Source organism: Camellia sinensis, chromosome 5 (genome assembly GCF_055761805.1).
Source record: "Camellia sinensis isolate YWXY chromosome 5, ASM5576180v1, whole genome shotgun sequence".
In the NCBI taxonomy this organism is placed as follows: domain Eukaryota; kingdom Viridiplantae; phylum Streptophyta; class Magnoliopsida; order Ericales; family Theaceae; genus Camellia; species Camellia sinensis.
In genome coordinates, this window is record NC_138965.1 from 141,247,343 (window position 1) to 141,254,421 (window position 7,079).

The window sequence follows — 7,079 nt, forward strand, 5'->3', positions numbered from 1 at the left end:
ATTAGACTAATTAAATAATGTGAGATTGGTGATTTGTTATGATTAATTTAATTATGTGATAATCAAGATTTAATTAGATTAAGTGTTGCTTAATTAAATCAATCCTAATTATAAATTGAATTATGGAATGGTTTAGAACTGGGGGTGAATTTGGAGGTAGGTGTGCAGAGAAAGTTGTGTGTGTATGTGTATAAGTGTGAACATAAGGAGAGAGAGTAGGCAACTTTTCCTTTCTTTGAGCTGGGCAAAACCGTGAGAAAGAGAGCGAGAGAGAGAGAGAGAGAGAGAGAGCTTTGTGCTGGTGGGTTTTGAAGGAAATTCAAGAAGAGAAAATGGAAGATCATCAAGAAACTATCAAATTGAAGATTAAAGGTAAGGATTTCAATCTTGATTTTTGTAGAATTCATGTATTACACTTGAAATTAATGATGAGTTTGAGTTCAATTTCATATAATTTGGAACAAATTAGAAAATAAAGATGAAGAGATTAAGTTAGGTTCATGGTTATGGAAATTAATTATTTTGGGTTTGATGTTGTGATCTTGCATGAAATTAAGCCTCATTGTTTTATGCATGAGTAAATTCTACAAGTTTAATACTCTAATTATACATGCATCATGGATTTTGAAGAATTTGAACTAATTCAATCTCATATTTTAAAGAGAAAAAAAGAAAAGTTTTGAAAATTAGGAATTTGTTTGATTTGATCTTTAATCCATGCATGTAACTTAATTTAAAAGTTTTATTCAATTTAAACACATTGGAACATATATGATCATAAATTAAGTTTTGGTTATAGATTGAGTTAAGTTGAAATTCTAAGAAATTGATTTTGTAATTCATTAGTTAAGTTTGAATTTTGTTATTAATAAAAAAATTGGGTTCTATTTTTACATACATCATGAAATTTTCAAGAGTTTGGAAATTTTAATTCATATTTTAAAATTTGTGTGTTTAATATAAAGAAAATGAATTAAATCTAAATTTGGACAAATTTAGGAATGAATTACAATTTATACTTGAGAATCAAAAATTAGTTTGACTTTGATTTGAATTTCATATATGGAAATATTTCTTTTAAAGAGCTTTATAACTCTAATTTTGTGTTTTATAACATAAAAGAAGAAAAATATTGAAATTATTATACTTATGAAATTATTATGATCAAAGATATTTTTGTATTAGAAATTGAAAAATTAGTCAAGGGTTCATCTTTATTAATAAAATTACATGTTTAAATTGGTTCATGCAAGAGTCAAAGTTTTGAAAATGTGTTTGGAAATTATTTTTGTTAGTTTTCAAAAACACAGAAAATGTGCAAACCGCTCGAGCGGAAAAGTCACCACTCGAGCGAACTTTGAAGCCATCAAGTATTTTTACAAAGCTTTGCAGACCGCTCGAGCGACCAAAGGTGCGTTCGAGCGAAAACCCTATTTTCAGCAATTTTTGACTGACTCTTCTAAGTGCCTATTTGCATCCTCATGACATTCTAAGTATTTTTAGGCACCAATTGGACTCATATAGTTATGGAATAAGGTAGAAACACATAAAGAGTGTTGAATTAAAATGAAATGAATATTGAATGGTGCTTTTATTGTCACTTTGTCATGTGATTTGTATAGGTGGACGTCTGAGGCCTTATATCGACTTAACCCACTGTGAGTAATAACTTTATAAAGATATGTTCAAGTTACATTTACTTTCGAAAATGTTATTGTTATCAACATCAATACATGATTGATTGAATGGTTTATTGAAGTACTATTTGTTACTAATGAATGAAGTTCATTTTTTTTGTAAACAAGCCCTTGCCTGGGGGAAATTAATACCGCGGCCCATTGGGTAATTGGAATTGTAATGAAAATGCTATCGAACAATGGTTTGTCATTGCAAAGGATTGATATGATGGCTAATCAAATTGTTTTGCCTATTGAAATGGATTGATTCGAAAATTGAAATATATGATTTGATATAGAAAATGGTTTGTTATAAAGTTTGATATAATATGGCAAATGCCTTACTTTAAAAATGATTTAAGATTCGTTTTGAAATCATGAGACAGGTTTTTGTATTATCATTGAACTTCATTCATTTAACCTCTTTATTCTGTTATTACTCGTTGGGCTTTAGCTCACTATTTGTATGTATATGTAGGTGAGCAAATTGAGCAACAAAGATAGAGAAAGTCTCGAAGTCTACCTGTGTTAGCCTTTAGAAGAGCTTCCGAAATGGATCAAGTTAAGCTCAAATAGAGCCAAAAAAATCAACCCTTAGCTTTGTTAGAGCTTTGTATTTTGCTAAGTCTTAAATGTATATGTGTGTGAGATATATAAGATTTGTATATAAATTATTATTGTGTTTAAATGTTTTAATTATTTTAGTCATCATGTATGCACAAGCTCAATGGACATTGTTATTTTTGTTTTGCTTTCGCTTTAGGCCCTGATATGATTTAAATATTTTGAAATTTTGTCTTTGAAGCTGAAGGTAATTTAGAATTACTGGCCGGTTACGACACTAATCCTATGGGGGCGGCTTTGGGTCGTAACACATGGGCAACAAGCATTGGGATTTCAACCTAGAGAAGTTGGTGGGGAGGGTGTTGTTGATGTTGTGGCTACGTCATTTTCTATAGAAGTTGCTAAGAGGTATCTTGCCGAGATGATAGTAATTGATGAATTGCCCTTTAGATTTGTGGACGGGGTTGGTTTTAAGAGGTTTTGTAATGTCATGCAACCCAAATTCAAGATCCCATCTCGATATACCGTTGCTAGGGACATTGTAGACATATACACCAATGAAAGGGAGAAGTTAAAGAAAATTGTGAAGGGGCGTAGAATTTGGTTTACTGCTGACACGTGAACTTTCATACAAAATTTGTGTTATATGTGTCTAACTGCACATTTAATTGATGATGATTGGAATTTACAAAAGAGGGTCATAAATTTTTATCAAGTTGAAGACTACAAATGAGAAACTCTTGGCAAAAAAATTGAGACACTCTTAAAAGAGTGGGACATTAATGGCCTTTTTACTTTAACTGTTGACAATGCGAGCTCCAATAATCAAACCATTAGATTCTTGAAAGAACCACAAAATTGTGGAAGGGAACAGTCTTGGGCCATGAATTTTTACATATGCGTTATTGTGCACATATTTTAAATCTCATTGTTGGTGATGGATTAAAGGACCTTGAGTCTTATATAACAAATGTGAGGCATGCAGTGAAGTATGTGAGGTCTTCTCCAAACCGCCTTGACACTTTTAAAAAGTATGTGGAAAGTTTGAAAATTGAGAGTAAGAGTCTCCTATGCCTAGATGTACCAACATGGTGGAATTCCAACATATGTTATGTTGGAGACGGCAGGAAAATTTGAGAGTGCTTTTCAAAGAATGGGTGAGGAGGACTACAATTATAAATACTACTTTTTGGATAATGAATGGGGTGAGAGGAGAGAGATGCTTACAGCCGAAGATTGGGATAATTGTAGGGTGTTTTTGAAATTTCTTAGAATGTTCTACAATACAACAAAGAGATTTTCTGGATCTTTATTTGTTACTTCAAATACATTCTACATTGAAATGTTTGTCATTGAAAATATAATTGGACAATTAATCAAAGACAATGATCCTATTTTGGCTTCAATAGCAAAGAAAATGAAAAAGAAGTTTGACAAGTATTGGGAAAATGGGGATAAATCAATGTCCTTTTGTATGTTGTGGTTGTGCTTGATCCTCGAAGAAAAATGACATACTTGCAATTTTGTTGTTCAACAATTTTTGGTGGAGATGTGGTAAAAGTGAAAGAAATTTTAGACAATGTGAAAAATTGTTTGAGTCAATTATGTGAACATTATGCCACGTTTGATTCCACAAATGTGCATGCCTCCAATGTAAATGAAACAGTAGATATGGTGATAGATGAAAATGACCCATACTCTATTGTGAACTCTCAATTTAACTCATTTTTTGAGGAGCAATTTTGTAGTAGTGGGAGTATGTCGGAATTGGACAAATACTAGGGTGATATTGAGAAAGGTGGGAAGAATGGTCAATTTGACATCTTGGAGTGGTGGAAGGTTAATACAACAAAGTATAGAGTGGTATCACCTATAGCACAAGATGTGTTGGTAATTCCTATTTCCACTGTTGTTTCTGAGTCGGCTTTTAGTACAAGAGGTCGTATACTTGACCCATTTCGTAGTTCACTTGCTCCAAAGATGTAGCGATCCCGGTTTTGACCCGTCTCTGTATGGTGTTCCGGGCTCCGATTGGTATGGTTTTGAACAGTGTTACGTATCTTAGTTTCCCTGTATTCCCCTTATTTTGGTTATCGGGTTGTAGCAGTGTGTTTGGAACAAGTAATGTCTCCAAACCTTTAGATGCGAATCCAACCCGAATTGTGCCTTGTAGAACATAAGTTAATTCTTTCATGTTTATGTTTTGCCACTTCGCTGAGTAGGTCAAGGATCGAGCTACCCGGTCAACTCGCGGGGATCCAAGGGGCAGTGCCCAAGCAGGGACGAGGGGCAGTGCCCTCAAAGCAAAAATGCAAAATGCATTCGAAGTTGCTTGTCCGCTCGAACGGTCGTTTATGTGCTCGAGTGGAGAATGTTTGGTTCCAGAAGTTTGACTTGTCTGCAAAAATACTAGAAAAGTGTATTCGAAGCTCGAACGGAGCTTTTCGCGCTCAAGCGGGAGGCTGTGTCTGACGTTCGAGCGGGGCTTTTCACGCTCGAGCGGACCATGTTATATCAATTAGTGAATCTGATATTTCAGATCACTTTTTCAGTTCTCTCTGTCTCTCTCTAAAACTCTCAAGAATTTCAGATCTAGAGCTTCTCTCTCTAGAAATCATCTTCTCTCTTTGATTTCTTCAAATCCATTGAGATTTAGACCTAAGTTCTTCATCAAAGTTGGTTAATATCTCGAGAGCTTTGTTGTGTGCGGTGGAGATCGAGTTTAGGCATCGTTGATTTGGGGGTTGCATCTCAATTCTTCTTCAATACTTGAGGTAGGGATTTTCTTAGAGTTATATATATATTTTTGCGAGATCTAGATGATTTTCGAAATCATCCTTCGATAGTTTTGAAAATTGATTGTTGATTCAAGAAGTTGAGCGATTTTGAAAGTGGGTTTGTCTCTTGTTCTTTTAAAATGATCTTATGGGTTTTGATCTTCGTTGATTGAAGAAAAGATGATTTTGAAAAGTTTTCTTTCAAAAGATTTGAGTTGTATAGTTTTGGTGAAAAAACCTAGAAATTGGGAATTTTTAAAAGAAATTGAAAATCCATTAATGATATTGTTATATTTATTTTTTGTGTCAAAATAAATGGATGTTTGGAAAAATTCTTATTTATGTTTATATAAATGAAGAATTTCATGGAATATGATAATTGTTGTTCATTTTGGAAATTATTGTTCAAAACGTTGAAATAGTTTTGAAATGACTAATTGTTGAGGATACTTGAGAAGAGGGAATTGTGTTATTCCTTGGATGATGAATCAGAATAAAAGTATTTATATTCATCTTGTGAAATTGGCATATCAATTCATTTGATTACATTAAACTTTGAAAGTTGATTTGAAAACTTGCATTGAGAAAATAATGTTGAGAAACAAGTTTTTATGGAATGGTTTTGGGGTAAATACGTTGGTAAGTCTTGATAGGTGGTGTAGATGATATTGAATAAGTTGGCTTGAGAGTCCGAGGTGAAAGACCGAAAACCCGCACGGATAGGTGTCGAGCCTTTCAGTTAATACTGGTAAAAATGACAATTTGGTAGTACTTGTATAGTCTACTTGCAGACATCGACCTAGGGATTACTAGAGTTGTATTTATCACCCTTGAAATAAATTGTTAAGTTTTGAACAATTGAAATTGCATGACATCATTGAGCATGATGATTTTCAAAAGATGAAAATGTGATTTACTTTCAAAAAGGGGCATAGCATGACACGTATATTTCATCTCTTGAGACTTGTATAAAATGTATATACTTTGTTAAGGATTTCCTACTAGGATTTATACTCACCCTACGGGATTTTTGCGCAGGAAAAGATGTGGTGATCTTGCCTAACCAAAGGCGAGGAAATATGTATTGAGAGTACAAGACTCTCATTTTGCTGTAACTCTGTTTGTAAGCCAAGAGCTATATTTGTGTGGGTTTGAATAACATTTTGTGTAATCAGGCCTAAGCCTTGGAAACTTGTAAACCTTTGGGGGTATCTATTTGTTTATGTTATTTTGATTTGAAGTGAATGTATTATCGCCTGAAGACTATTTGTATCATGTAATGCAAGTGTGGGGATTTATTTTCAGTTTTACTTTAAAGAACCATGGTTATCATATTATCATTTGGGTATAAAAATTGGGGCGTTACGAAAGATGGTGGAAGTTCTTGTTTGTACACAAAATTGGCTCCGAAGTAACATTTGAATATGCCTTCGACAAGCAATGGATTATGTTAAAGAATTTGAACAACAATATGATTCGGGTAATACATACAATAATTTATTTTGTTTTAAATTTCATTTATTTTGTATTATTCAAAATTCATTATTTTTACTTCACATGTTTTTCTTGTGTTATGTTTTATGTGTAGTTGATTCGGAATCAAGTTCTTGTTCAAGCCCAAGTCCATAACCTAGTTTTACTAAAGTTTAATATCATTGGTAAAATACCTCCCCTTTGTTAAATGTTGTTAATATATGTTTACTTTATTTAAATTTAAGGCTTTTTAGTGTTTTCCTTATTAAATAATTTCATTTTTTTGTTACGTAAATTTAGATGATTCATGATTTGGCTCAAGGAAATTAATGACTTTTTTGCTTCTTTTTGGATGACTGTAATATTATTGTTTGGATGCACAATGTTTGTTTGTTGGATGCACAATGTTTTGGATGATTGTAACTTCTTTTTTTTTTTTTTTTTTGAATGATTGTAACTTTTTTTTGATGATTGTAACTTCTTCTTCTTTCTTTTTTTTTTTGTAACTTTGGATGATTTTCAACTTCAACTTTAGATAACTGTAATGAATTATGTTTTTGCATTGCCCACTGGAACTTTGAACTTCGGA

General features: G+C 32.7%; 1 long non-coding RNA gene across 1 annotated transcript; it reads left to right on the forward strand.

Annotated features, from left to right (window-relative positions):
• The first annotated feature begins 217 nt into the window (after positions 1-217).
• LOC114289967 (uncharacterized) lies at positions 218-6,387 on the forward strand. The gene is made up of 3 exons (XR_003638816.2): positions 218-372; positions 1,623-1,658; positions 6,056-6,387. It is a non-coding gene; the product is annotated as an uncharacterized LOC114289967 (long non-coding RNA).
• Positions 6,388-7,079: the final 692 nt, after the last annotated feature.